Below are 15548 nucleotides of genomic sequence, written 5' to 3' on the forward strand. Positions count from 1 at the left end.
TGATTGTTTTATTAGTATATTCAGAATTTCAAAATTGATATCAATAGTTAATTGTAATAATGACATTTTGAGGCATTATTTGGTACTTTGTTTTAGTCATAGCAGAATTGTTTTTTAAATGTTAAATAATATATTTTATATGGTTAATACATCTGAGGCATTTTTAAGTTTTCATTAGATTATTCATATGTTGTATGTTTCAACTAAAGGTTGTGAAATTAGCTGGTTGTTGATTGTATGTACTAATTCACAATCACAGCTGAATGTGTTATTGAGGTGTGGCTGACAGGGGGCGCGTGGTGGGCCCAAAAGACAGGCAGAAAAAAGGCTTACAAAAGAGTAAACTTAATCCACCCCGAAGAGGAATTTATTCATAACAGCAAGCTAATGAACTGAAGCTAGCACAATGGGGAACCAGCGGGACACTTTCAGTCGGCAAAAGGGCTAGACAGTGTGGCCATAGGACCTGGGAGACAGCCGCAGGTTGGCCCGGGCAGCTGGGGTCAGTGGAGGTCGGCTGTGAGGTAGCGATTGCGAAGGGAGCCAGAAAAAAAATCCAGATAAAAAGGAACAGAGCTGGAGAGAGAAAACTGTCCAGCATTGAGCAAATGAGCATTGTGCTCATCCGACTGTTGAGAAGGCGGTAGTTTTAGGAGGTTGCTGCCGCAGCCGGGAATGGAGGACAGGTGCTGTCCTTAGCGGTTTGAAACCTTTGAGAGCTGAATGGAGCATTTTGCTTTATTTTCTGTGCACAGAAGCTTCAAATGTTGTAAATAAGTTCAATTAATAGTTCATACTGTGTATAAGTGCAGTTAATTGTGGTTGGAGTTGGTATTTGTGTTCATAGAGCATTAAAACTTGAAATGATGAGATTTATCATCTATTATAGGTTAGGTTTTTTTTTTACTGCTGTTCAAATGGGATCTTTCTACGTTGGATGGCGAGCCTCCCTGAACTCGGATCCAGAAAAGCCGTTCACAAGCACTGTGGATGCTGATTTGTGAAGGTTTTAGTTTTGTTTTTGTTTTTTTGCAGGTTGCAAGTCCTCATCCCCAGTGCGGTAGGAGGAAGCTCTTACCTTTTCCACAGACTGAACCTCTTGCACTTACACACATCCAACTGCAGCCTGTGAAACACAAGGACATTGCTGAACTAACCACCGTGGGGCGGACCGGCTGGGCCTACCTAATAACATAATGTTCATATTCAAAAAATTAACATATTTATTTTATTAGTTAGTTGTGTTAATGGTACAAATCTATGGTCTTAACTGGAAAAGTTTAAATGGAATTTTGCTAGACTTTATACAATTATGAATAAATTGCCATAAAACAACTAAGATTAACTGCTTAATTGTTTAATATCAAATAAACATTACTTATTTAACATACTTACTGCTGATAATTATGACAAACAATGTATCTTTAAATGTATTTCTATTTTTTTTTCTTTTATTTACATTTTATTTAATTTAGTAATGATAAACCTATTACTGTGAAAGCTAACAACTGAGGAAAGTAAATGTGGTCAGATAAAATGACTGAGCTCAACTAATTGTGATCAGGTAATTGGCTTAAAATGTTGTAGAAATTACAATGTGTATTGTACTGTAGCAGAAATTAGGAGTGCTATAGCAAACCAAGAATTATTTATTAATTACTAAATGTCTGAATCATTGATTTTATTAATGTATTCCTGAATTATATTGAGATTTACCTGAGATTTTCACCCAGGACTGTAGAATTTACTTCAATGATTGTATCAGTTTAGACTCCAAATGAATAAAGCTTACCTTCATTCATATTTCAGTTCAGAATTAAATTCAGTCTCAATTCTAAAGGCAGTTCTATCACCCAGGGACCCAATCTCTTTGTATACACTCACACAAGAGATGACAGTTTATAATGAAAAAAGCATTTATTGAATAAACCTGTAATAAGAGAGAGAGGATTTCAAGTTCACAGCATTGGAGATAGATATGAGTTCAGTGTCAAAGTCAGCTTTATTGTAAAAACGGTGGTATGTACAGGACATACACAGGACTGAAATTGCGTTACTCCCAGACCCATGGTGCAACAAAATAAACATCAAACATTTAAACATAACACAAGGCATAAAAATGGTATTATGCTGGTTTTAGGAATGTAAGAGTTTAAGTGTTTGTATGGATAAATAGAGCTCCCTGACATTGATCTCAGAGGTAAAGTGGAATATGCAGCTGTGTACTTATAAAGTGTATGAATAAAGTATATGTACAGAGCTCCCTGAAATAACGTAAAAAGTGAAGTCTTACAGCACTCAAAAATCTGGGGATGGTCAGTGCAAATATAAACAGTGGTGCAAATTGGAGCTTATAGACTCTTAAAGTGACGTGTGCATAACCAGTTAGAGATCATGCAGAGTTCAGTATTGAGTTTGTGTGTTTTGTGTGCAGGATCCAAAGTTTATATATAGTTTATTGTATGTTAAAGGGGTGAAAAGGGAAGGAGAGGCAGGGCAGGAAGAGAGTTGAGCATCCTGACTGCCTGGAGGACCGAGATGTCCCCAAGTCTGCTGTTTCTAGCCTGGAAACTCTGCAGTCTCCTCCCTGATGGCAGCAGGCTGAAGAAGCTGTTTAGTGGGTGGGTAGGGCCCCCTGCTATGCAGAGGGCTTTCCGAGTGAGGCGTGTGCTGTGTAGGTCATGTAGGGAGGGGGATGAGGTGCCGGCGATCTTCTCAGCTGCTCTCACAATGTGCTGGAGGATTTTGTGGCAGGACGCAGTGCAGGCGCCGTACCACACAGTGATGCAGTAAATATAAATATGCACACCCTTATACTAATACTTTGTTGCAGCACCTTTGGCTTTTATTACAGCACTCGGTCTTTTTAGGCTTTTTAGAGCCTATCAGCGTGGCACATCTTGATGTGGCAATATTTGCCCACTCTTCTTTGCAAAACTGCTCCAAATCTGACAGATTGCGAGGGCATCTCCTGTGCACAGCCCTCTTCAGATCACCCCACAGATGTTTGATGGGATTCAGGTCTGGACTCTGGCTGGGCCATTGTAAAGCCTTAATCTTATTCCGGTGAAGCCATTCTTTTGTTGATTTAGATGTGTGCTTTGGGGCATTGTCGTGCTGAAAGATGAAGTTCCTCTTCATCTTCAGCTTTCTAACAGAAGGCCGGAGGTTTTGTGCCAACACTAACTGGTATTTGGAACTGTTCATAAGTCCGTCCACCCTGACTAAGGCCCCAGTTCCAGCTGAAGAAAAACAGCCCCAAAAAATTATGCTGCCACCACCATGCTTCACTGCCAAATGCGCCAAATATACCTTTTAAAATTATGTCCAAAGAGTTCAACCTTGGTTTCATCAGACCATAACACATTTTCCCACATGCGTTTGGAAGATTTCAGATGTCTTTTTGCAAAATTAAGCCGGGCTTGGATGTTCTGCCACCCTACCCCATAGCCCAGACATATGAAGAAGACAGGAGATTGTTGTCACATGTACTGCACAGCCAGTACTTGCCAGAAATTCTTGCAGCTCCTTCAGTGTTGCTGTTAGCCTCTTAACAGCCTCCCTGACCAGTTTTCTTCTTGTCTTATCATGAAATTTGGACGGACTTCCTGTTCTTGGTAATGTCACTGTTGTGCCATGTTTTCTCCACTTGATGATGACAGTCTTCACTGTGTTCCATGGTATATTTAATGACTGGGAAATTCTTTTATAGCCTTCACCTGACTGATATCTTTGAATAATGGGATCCCTCTGATGCGCTGGCAGCTCTTTGCGGACTATGGCTTGTGCTGGAAGATGTGGCTACAAAAATGTCAGGACAAGCCAACTAGAACAGCTGAACTTTATTTGGGGTTGATCAGAGGCACTTTAATTGGTGACAGGTGTGTGCTGACTCCAATTGAACATGAGTTTGAATGTAATTGGTTAAATCTGAACACAGTTATAAAAGGGTGTGCACACTTATGCAACCACATTATCTTAGTTGTTTATTTTTACTTCACCTCCCTGAAAGATTTCTGTTTGTTTTTTATTTGCATTGTACAGGTTATAGGTCACATTAAAGGTGGAAAAAGTTGTGAAATGATTTGTCTTTAAACCTGTACAGACCAAAGGAGCCAACACCTCCAACTGAGCACAGCCTCTTTCTGACAGACCTGCAGAGTTTAAAGAGGTCAGAGAAGGTCAGATCAGTGAAGAGTGATACAGCTCTAACAATCACACCAAGCTCCAGTCAGAGGAGGGGGAGTTTTTTCAGGAGGAGTTTAGGGTAGTGAGAGCTGTTGAAGTTAGCTGGCTTTTCTTTATTGATAACTACCAATGTGGAGAACTGGTAGCGTTATGTTTACCTGAACTTCCATGCTGCTAAATATCAGGCGTTCACAAGTAGATCAGCAGCAGTTATAAACAGACCTGTCGCAGTAATTACGTTAGAAACTGATCGTATGATCAATGACTATGACCTCGATCATTTTGGACTACCAGACACACACACACACACACACACACACACACACACACACACAGACCTTTCTGTTTATTAATAAAACTATTTTCGATCATCTATTATTCCATTACTTTTCCTAATGTTTTAGTTTTTGCTGTGGTATCGTTTCAGTATCGGTATTGAGATATTTAGGCAGGTATCTAAAGTCATAAGTTTGGTATCGTGACAACACTACTGTTTATCATGTTAATACAAAAATATAAATAAGTAAATGACCTCTTACTTCTTATACTGAGAGCAGAAACCTCTGATAAAAATGAATCTATCTGTCTATCTCTCTATCTATCTGTCTCTCTGTCTGTAACCCTGTTAAAATTAGGACCCTCTTTCTGAGCTCTTCTACAGAGGCTGTTCATTTGCCCCGCCCACCTTCTCTCCCCCTCTTCACTTCTTGCTCTCTTCAAGTGAGAGTGTGTGTTGTGTCCAGAGCTGATGCTGTGTTGCTATTTTTTTGTGAGCAGTTATTGAAGTTAAAAGCTGATTAAGGGTCCAAATGGGATATAAAATCCCCCATTCCTCGTTTTTTCAGTGTTCTTTAGTCCTGAGTTTGATAAACTCTCATCAATTTCTGTTCAGTTGTGAAGAGAAACACCGGTGAGTTCAGACAGTGCTGTTTAAGGAGGGATTATGAGTTAGTAAGTGTAGATTTCCAAGTGCTAAGATGTTTAAAGTGTTGATAAGGGAGTTAAAAGATTATTAAACAGCCGGAGTATAAATGTGTGAGACAGACCTCGGCTAGTTCGTTTCAGCTGCTAAGCTGTAGGCTAACAGGCAGAGGCTAGCGGGATTAGCATCTTGTTTAAGTGTAAATATACGATGTTAAGTGGTAAATCCTGCTGTTTACGGACTCAGAGACATGCTGAGATAAATATGCTTGTCGTACAGTCTTGCTGAACTTAGTGCTGTATCGTACAAGTTGTTTTGTTGACGGGAAAAGCGAGCGAATTTGTCCAAGATGGCGAGCCAACCCGAGACTACACTTCCCAGAGTACTGCGCGAGTGACGTCAGTAGCGGGAACACACACACACACACACACACACACACACACACACACACACACACACACACACACACACACACACACACACACACACACACACACACACCTTAGTCTATCCGGGTAGTGAAGATTTAAACACACTTTTCTGACACTTTGAGACGATATTACTCCAGAAAGGAACATTGATTATAAGAAAAGGAAAAAAATGTTGGTTCACATTTCAGACTTAAAGGACTGTTATATTGTTGAAAGTTGAGTAAAATATCTCACGAATTCTTGACTCTGAAGTTTATTATTTTACTACCATTTAAATTTTTGTTGAGGGCCTTATGTGTATTGGGGTTTTGTTGTTAAATCTGAACTTATGCATTTTTCCAGTACCGTTATTTTTTTTTATAGAGCCTCATTGAACTACAGTTTCCTCTTATAACTCATTTATACCTCCTACTCCATTTTTAGATGTTTTTTCTTTCCTATTAGCCACTCACAACTATTCACTCACACACATAAGAAGAAGGTCACATAATTTCTGTGAATAAATATATGATTGTATCTTTAACCCTGTACTCACTGGTCCGTCACATCTCTGTCCAAGCTCTCCTTAGAGTACCTAGTGAGATATCAACACTGGTCCAAACCCCTGAAGAATCCCAACCTATGGTTGATTTGTCCCTTAATAGAAATTCCTATTGTGGTGTAACGGTTGGTGTAGACACTGAGTTAGCTAACGTAGCTCCTGTGTTACATTTACGTGTGCTATGTATCTGTCCATCTACCTAACTAGACAGATTTGATCCAATTGAAGATATTGTAGGACAGTCAGGACATTTCTCTATGTTTTGTTTCAGAAACAGGTTTCTGTAAGAAAAGAGAAAAGCAGAAAATGCTGTTTATTGTTTAAATAGAAAAATGTAAAGAATGAATTATTGAATTAAATGACCCCTTGCCTCTTATACTAAGAGCAGAAAATTCAGAGAAATTCATCTATCCAACTATCTATCTATTTATCTAGCTAGCTAGCTATGTGTCTATCCAGCCGTCATTGTTTTTATCCAGTTGGTGAAATTGCAGCGCCCTCATTCCCCCAGAATCACCAGGTAGTTAACATGTCACATAGTCACAAGTCTCTACTGTGTATGGGCTGGTGATGAGTCAGCCACCAGTGACAGATACCAGATAACAGTACCAGATAATGTGCTGCATGAGGCTTGTCTGTCCTGGTTGTTCTTTAAACAGCCCAGCTGGTATCCTTTCCTTCAGCTCCCTCAGCTTGTCCCTCATCTTGAGAACGTAGGACAGGATGTTTAGCTTTTCAGTCTTTCTCAAAAGCTTCCGGGTAGCATAGACCCAGATTACAAAAATATGGCAATTTCCTCCCCGGCCTCTTGGTAAAGGGCGTATTATATCCATGGCAATCCGTGAAAATGGCATGTCAATAACTCAGACTTATTAATGGCACACTGTCTGACTTTTTCTCAGATGCTGTTAACTGACACTCTGGACAGACATTACAAAATTCAGCTATATCTAGCAGCTGACTTGGCCAGTAAAATCAACTTGCAAATCTGCTGTGTGTTTTAGCCTGACCCAATTGACCTGGCCACGGGTCCGAATGACCCAGCTTTAAAACTTCATCTCAGACATTTGGGAACCACTAATAGCTTAACACCATTTTTGACCTAGAGCTTGTTGTCTTTCAGAATGAGTTGACTTTCCTGAGCTTCTTCTCTTTCCTTAGCACAGTCTAAAAACAAGGGTTTGAGTGTTTCATCCTGCCTTTGCAACGTCGCTATGTCACCAGGTAAGGCAAATGTTTCACTTATGGGTGTATCCAATTGTTCCACTATTTTTGTGCCTCTAATTTTTTCCTGTCCTTTTGTTTTCTTGCATTTTGGTTTGACAGCATATGGTAATTCTTTTAAAACTCCACTGTTTTGTTTGCAGTTTAAACCTTTCTAGCCTACAACCTTGTTACAGCCATAACCTCTGCAGTTCTCTGCTCAGGGTTTAAAAGATATACCAGAATCGTGATATTTCTACCTAAAACAACAGCATGAGCAGATTTTTGCATTATGTCTACCTTTAATATGTAGCTTTGGTTGTTGATGTTAACCGTGAAATTAGTTGTGGGGTATACCTGTTCATCTCTAAGTATACACCTGACCCCAAGTTTACCTGTACTCTCAAACTAGGATTCTGGAAGGCACTGTGGTGTTATCATGATGTGACTAGCTCCAGTGTCAATAAGGGCTTTAAATGTTTTGTGTCCTATTTTTACAGGTATGGTTATCTCACTACTGTCCTGTTCCTGAAAGCTTATTTCGGGTCTTGGAATATATCAAAGATGATTTGTGCTGGTAACAAGCTTAGGACAATCTTAAATCTTTTGGCCAACCTTTAGCTAGCTTTGTTTTAACAGTTTGGCGATTATCTGTTGCCTGACTATCTTTGCTTCTTTTGCTAGTACTCCAGCGCCCCTGTGTGGTGATAAATTCACTAGCGGCTTAGGACCACAACTGACCCCGCCCCCAGATTCACTTGTCTGTGCGTATTGGTACACTCTGATGCTGGAATCACAGAGCAGGAACTCCTTCTCAGCTTGCCTTGCTGCCACGAAAGCTTCAGCTGCTTCCACTGCTTGTGTTATGGACGCCGGGCTGCATTCAGTTATCCAACGTCTGAGGTCTGGACTCACAATTCTAAGGTACTGTTTAAAAATTATGGTGTTCCAGATGTCCTCTTTCTTTTTTTTCCTCTAGGAGTGATCCACTTTTCAGACAGTGATTTCAATCTGTTATGCAGTTCACGATAGTTATCCATGGCAACAAACGCTGCTCTAGCTTTTCCCTCTAGCAGCGGGACTACATGTATTACCGAATTATCGCTTCTAGGCCATATTGCTACTTATGTTGGTAAAATTGTAGGACAGTCAGGGTGTTTCTCTTTATTCCATTTCAAACACAGGTTCCTGTAATGAAAAAAAGAATACCTACCTTTTATACTGAGAGCAGAAAACTCCATCTATCTAGCTATCTAGCTATCTATCTAACTATCTTTCTTTCTATCTTTCTATTTATCTAGGTAGCTAGCTATGTGTCTGTTAACCGGTCAATGTTTTTTATCCAGTTGGAGAAATTGTAAGACAGTCAGGGTGTTTGTCTTTCTTTAATTTCAAACACAGGTTCCTGTAATGAAAAAGAAATTAGATAATGCTGTTTATCATGTAAATAGAAACATATTAAGAATGTATTTAATTGAATTACCCTTTACCTCTTTTACTGAGGGCACAAAACTCTAAGATTCATCTATCTAACTATTTATCTGTCTATTTTTCTAGCTTGCTAGCTAGATAAATTGCTTTAGATAAATAGATAGATAAATTGCTTTAGATAAATAGACAGATAAATAGTTAGATAAATTAATTTCTCAGAGCTAGCTAGCTTTGTGTCAATTAACCCGTCAATTTTTTTATCCAGTTGGTGAAATTGTAGGACAGTCAGGGTGTTTGTCTTTGTTTCATTTTAAACACAGGTTCCTGTAATGAAAAAAATAGAAATCAGATAATGCTGTTTATCATGTAAATAGAAAAATATTAAGAATTATTTAAATTGAATTACCTCTTACCTCTTCTACTGAGAGCACAAAACTCTGAGAAATTCATCTATCTAACTATTTATCTGTCAATTTATCTAACTAGCTTGCTATGTGTCTATTAACCCGTGATTTTTATTTTTATCCATTTGGAGAATTTGTTGGACATTCAGGGTGTTTTTCTTTGTTTCATTTCAAACACAGGTTCCTCTAATGAAAAAATAGAAATCAGATAATGCTGTTTATTATGTAAATAGAAAAATATTGAGAATTTATTTAATTTAATTAGCCCTTACCTCTTATACTGAGAGCTGAAAACTCAGAGAAATGTATCTATCTAACTATTTATCTGTCTATTTATCTAGGTAGCTAGCTTTGTGTCTTTTAACCCGTCATTGTTTTTATCCAGTTGGTGAAATTGTAGGACAGTTAGGGTGTTTGTCTTTGTTTTATTTCAAACACAGGTTTCTGTAATGAAAAAATAGAAATCATATAATGCTGTTTATCATGTAAATAGAAAAATATTAAGAATTATTTAAATTGAATTACCTCTTACCTCTTCTACTGAGAGCACAAAACACTGAGAAATGTATCTATCTAACTATTTATCTGTCTATTTATCTAGGTAGCTAGCTTTGTGTCTTTTAACCCGTCATTGTTTTTATCCAGTTGGTGAAATTGTAGGACAGTTAGGGTGTTTGTATTTGTTTCATTTCAAACACAGGTTCCTGTAATGAAAAAATAGAAATCATATAATGCTGTTTATCATGTAAATAGAAAAATATTAAGAATTATTTAAATTGAATTACCTCTTACCTCTTCTACTGAGAGCACAAAACTCAGAGAAATTCATCTATCTAACTATTTATCTGTCAATTTATCTAACTAGCTTGCTATGTGTCTATAAACCCATGATTTTTATTTTTATCCATTTGGAGAATTTGTTGGATAGTCAGGGTGTTTGTCTTTGTTTCATTTCAAACACAGGTTCCTGTAATGAAAAAATAGAAATCAGATAATGCTGTTTATCATGTAAATAGAAAAATATTGAGAATGTATTTAATTTAATTAGCCCTTACCTCTTATACTGAGAGCTGAAAACTCAGAGAAATGTATCTATCTAACTATTTATCTGTCTATTTATCTAGGTAGCTAGCTTTGTGTCTTTTAACCCGTCATTGTTTTTATCCAGTTGGTGAAATTGTAGGACAGTTAGGGTGTTTGTCTTTGTTTCATTTCAAACACAGGTTCCTGTAATGAAAAAAAAAAATCAGTTAATGCTGTTTATCATGTAAATAGAAAAATATTAAGAATTATTTAAATTGAATTACCTCTTACCTCTTCTACTGAGAGCACAAAACTCTGAGAAATTCATCTATCTAACTATTTATCTGTCAGTTTATCTAACTAGCTAGCTATGTGTCTATTAACCCGTGATTTTTTTTTTTTTATCCATCTGGAGAATTATTTGGACAGTCAGGGTGTTTTTATTTGTTTCATTTCAAACACAGGTTCCTGTAATGAAAAAATAGAAATCATATAATGCTGTTTGTCATGTAAATAGAAAAATATTAAGAATTATTTAAATTTAATTAGCCCTTACCTCTTCTACTGAGAGCTGAAAACTCTGAGAAATTCATCTATGTAACTATTTATCTGTCAATTTATCTAACTAGCTTGCTATGTGTCTATTAACCCGTGATTTTTTTCTTTTTATCCATTTGGAGAATTTGTTGGACAGTTAGAGTGTTTGTCTTTGTTTCATTTCAAACACAGGTTCCTGTAATGAAAAAAAGTAATCAGTTAATGCTTTTTATCATGTAAATAGAAAAATATTAAGAATTATTTAAATTGAATTACCTCTTACCTCTTCTACTGAGAGCACAAAACTCTGCGAAATTCATCTTTGTAACTATTTATCTGTCAATTTATCTAACTAGCTAGCTATGTGTCTATTAACCCGTGATTATTTTTTTTTTTATCCATTTGGAGAATTTTTTGGACAGTCAGGGTGTTTTTCTTTGTTTCATTTCAAACACAGGTTCCTGTAATGAAAAAATAGAAATCAGTAAATGCTGTTAATCATGTAAATAGAAAAATATTAAGAATGATTTAAATTGAATTACCTCTTACCTCTTCTACTGAGAGCACAAAACTCTGAGAAATTAATCTATCTAACTATTTATCTGTCAATTTATCTAACTAGCTTGCTATGTGTCTATTAACCCGTGATTTTTTATTTTTATCCATTTGGAGAATTTGTTGGACAGTCAGGGTGTTTGTCTTTGTTTCATTTCAAACACAGGTTCCTGTAATGAAAAAATAGAAATCATATAATGCTGTTTATCATGTAAATAGAAAAATATTAAGAATTATTTAAATTTAATTAGCCCTTACCTCTTATACTGAGAGCTGAAAACTCAGAGAAATGTATCTATCTAACTATTTATCTGTTTATTTATCTAGGTAGCTAGCTTTGTGTCTTTTAACCCGTCATTGTTTTTATCCAGTTGGTGAAATTGTAGGACAGTTAGGGTGTTTGTCTTTGTTTCATTTCAAACACAGGTTCCTGTAATGAAAAAAAGTAATCAGTTAATGCTTTTTATCATGTAAATAGAAAAATATTAAGAATTATTTAAATTGAATTACCTCTTACCTCTTCTACTGAGAGCACAAAACTCTGAGAAATTCATCTATCTAACTATTTATCTGTCAATTTATCTAACTAGCTTGCTATGTGTCTATTAACCCGTGATTTTTTTTTTTTTTATCCATTTGGAGAATTTTTTGGACAGTCAGGGTGTTTGTATTTGTTTCATTTCAAACACAGGTTCCTGTAATGAAAAAATAGAAATCATATAATGCTGTTTATCATGTAAATAGAAAAATATTAAGAATTATTTTAATTAAATGTCAACCTACGAACAGAAAAGTCTGAGAAATTCATCTGTCTAACTTTTTATCTGTCTATTTATCTATCTAGCTAGCTATGTGTCTGTTAATCCGTCATTTTTTTTATCCATTTGGAGAATTTTTAAGACAGTTAGATAAATGACTGTATTGAATGAATTGTAGAACAGTCAGGATGTTTCTCTCTTTTTATTTCAAGCATCTTTAGCTGTCTCTCTCTCTCTCTCTCTCTTTATCTTTCTATATACATTTTAGTCTTTATGTTTGCCTACTTCTTCTGTCTGTCTTTTGTCTATCTTTATTTTCTTTGTAACTGTTTCTTACTTATCCATTTTTCTACCTGTCTAATCCTACATAGATCAATAGATTAAATTCTTTACCACTAGCAAACCTTAATTACTGAGTCTGTCCACCATCCCAAAAACATCATCCGCTTCTGAACATTACAACTTTTACCCAGTTAAAATTAAGACTCAGTTCAGCAACCTCAAGGCTAAAGCACACTGCCACTGCGGGCAGGAATAATGAAAAGACTTTTTGTCCTACATTTGCTGTCCTGATGTGTGGAGAGGGTGCTGGTTACATGTCTGCAACTGGAGGATCAGAGGAGCGACTGGGAGTTTAATGGAATGATTGATAATAGAACATTATTACATCATAAAGACACAGTTCTAAAGTTCCAGCAGCAGCTGTTTCTCTGACTTTTGAAAGATGCATTTGTGAACTGGTGCTCACCTGAGTTTACTCATGTATACACACCTGCACCAACACCTGAACACATTAAAATCACTCCTGTCATCAACAGGGTTCTTTCAGTAATCCAAAATCTGTCTTTAAATATGGGCCTAATAGTAATTTACTGTTACTATATATTACATTTCATGATTTTATATGTTATGCCAATATATCTATCTATATATCTATCTGCCTGTATATATCTATCTTTATTGTTTTTAATTGATAAGTGAAATAATCAGCCTGGTCTCATGGGATATACGTACCCCTGACCACTTTTTAGGTTAAAGATATAGGGGAACTGGGTCCTTTCTACTGATTAAGGGTGATTTATCTAGCTAGTAGGTAACAGCTTGCTAGGTGGCTAGGCTAATGCAACCTCTAACATAGCATCAGGTACACAGCGAGCTGTAGTTGTGGCCATTCTCTTATAGTTTGGTGGTTAAATCAGAGGTTCTTCTAACATATACCATACCAAAAGCTTATGCGAAGATAAGGGAACGGGAGATGCTGTCTGCTCATTCATTAGCGTAGAGTGAGGTGTCAGCTGAGCTCGTACATTAGCTAGCTAGCGCTAGGTGGCTAATGAGGTGCGTTTGCTAGATAAAGCAGCTGGTGTTTTTCTGTGGTTGTCACAATGTGCTGGCTAGAGATCTTGTATGCTGTACTAACTGATTTCATACTGTATCTAATTATGTGTAATTATGATCTTTCTCTTTTTTACAGCTTTGAACATCTATTCATCATTTATTCTTATTATCTTTCTCTGCCTCTTGCAGGTACCAGGTCGACACGTGGACAGGTGAGTTAATGGTAGAGTTTATGTTAGCTGGTTTTCTGGTTAGTTTTTATACTCCCTCAGTTAACAAATGTAAGCACAGTACAAAAACACACACCATGTGACCTTAGAATTTTACATGAAACAGTATTTTACATGATGGGTTTTGTGAAAATGGGCTAATTTGATTATTTGAGGTTAATCATCTGAATGTTAGAACTATCTGAGCTGGTTTCCCAGACTTGCATTAAACCTAGTCCTTGACTAAAAGAGAACTTCAGTGAAGATCACCACTGGAAAAAAGCTAGTTAGTGTCTGGGATTATGATCAATCCATGTCTGGGTAATCAGCCCTTTCTGATCTAAATCACCATGTGTGAAATAATGTGTAATGTGTTGAAATTATTGCACCATTGATTTATTGCACATATTTCAATTAATTGCATTACCTGCAGACTTATCTCTGGCGAACGAGCTAAACACCTTTTATGCTCGCTTTGATGCTGCAGCCGGCAACGTTAACTACAGTAACACCGGCACAGCTGATATAGAGGAGCACGTCAGAGAACAAAGAGCCTTCACCATCACAGAGAGAGATGTACGGCGGGTGTTCAGAAGAGTGAATACCAGGAAGGCTGCGGGACCCGATGGCATCTGTGGTCGAGTCCTAAAAGCCTGTGCAGATCAGCTAGCCCCGGTATTCACGGACATCTTCAATCTCTCACTGACGCAGGGGATTGTTCCATCGTGCTTCAAACAGTCCATCATCGTTCCTGTCCCGAAGAAAGCTGGTGACCCTGGACCCGTTTCAGTTTGCATACCGTCCAAACCGTTCCACAGATGATGCCATCGCTCACCTTCTCCACACATCGATGCCACATCTGGATGCTGGGAGGGGTAATTATGTTAAAATGCTGTTTGTGGACTACAGTTCAGCATTTAACACTATTATTCCCTCAAGACTCACCACAAAGCTGGAAGATCTAGGTCTCCACCCATCCATCTGTGACTGGATCTCCAACTTCCTGACTAACAGACCACAAGCTGTTCGGGTAGGCAAGCATGTCTCACCCACCCTCACCCTCAGTACCGGAGCCCCTCAGGGCTGTGTCCTTAGCCCTCTGCTGTACTCGCTGTACACCTCAGACTGCAAAGCCACTTCCAGCTCCACCAACATCATTAAGTTTGCTGACGACACAGTTGTGGTGGGCCTGATCTCAGGAAATAACGAGATGGCCTACCTGGAAGAGATTAGAACCCTGGAGAACTGGTGCCAGGATAATAATCTCCAGCTAAATGCCAGCAAAACGAAGGAGCTGATTGTGGACTTTAGCAGGAAACAGCAGAGGAGCTACCAACCTGTCCACATCAGTGGAACGGCGGTGGATAGGGTAGGAAGCTTCAAATACCTTGGAGTGACCATCTCTCAGGACCTGTCATGGAGTTGCCACATCAACACCATAACGAAGAAGGCTCGTCAGCGCCTATACCACCTGAGACGACTGAGGGACTTCAGACTGCCCTCCAAGGTACTACGATCCTTCTACTCCTGCACCATCGAGAGCATCCTCACGGGGAACATCACAGTCTGGTTTGGGAACAGCACCAAGCAGGACAGGCAAGCGCTACGACGAGTGAGACGTTCAGCAGAGCGAATCACTAGGATGGAGTTTCCTGACCTGCAGTCCATCTACAAGAAGCGGTGTTGGACCAAGGCCAAGAAGATTGTGAAGGACCCCAGTCATCCCAACAATGGACTGTTCTCTCTGTTGCCCTCGGGGAAACGCTTAAGAACCCTGAAGGCTAACACAGAGAGAATGAGGAGGAGCTTCTTTCCACAAGCCATCCGTGCCTTGAATGGGGACGGGGACTTAGGACACTAAATCAAAGTATCTACATACACAAACTGGACCCTCACTCACTACAATACACAACCATGGCTCACGGAAAACACACTACGGACAATAATGAAAATATTTCTTTTTAACTCACACATACACTCACATACAGATAAATATGTACATATGTAT

The 15548-nt window shown here is 38.1% G+C and overlaps 1 long non-coding RNA gene across 1 annotated transcript; it reads left to right on the forward strand.

Annotated features, from left to right (window-relative positions):
* The first annotated feature begins 8180 nt into the window (after positions 1–8180).
* Positions 8181–14903, forward strand: LOC140564825 (uncharacterized). Its single transcript, XR_011980547.1, has 3 exons — positions 8181–8209; positions 13521–13543; positions 13974–14903. It is a non-coding gene; the product is annotated as an uncharacterized lncRNA (long non-coding RNA).
* The last annotated feature ends 645 nt before the right edge of the window (positions 14904–15548 follow it).

The sequence above is a fragment of the Salminus brasiliensis genome, chromosome 10 (assembly GCF_030463535.1).
Source record: "Salminus brasiliensis chromosome 10, fSalBra1.hap2, whole genome shotgun sequence".
Taxonomy (NCBI): Eukaryota; Metazoa; Chordata; class Actinopteri; order Characiformes; family Bryconidae; genus Salminus; species Salminus brasiliensis.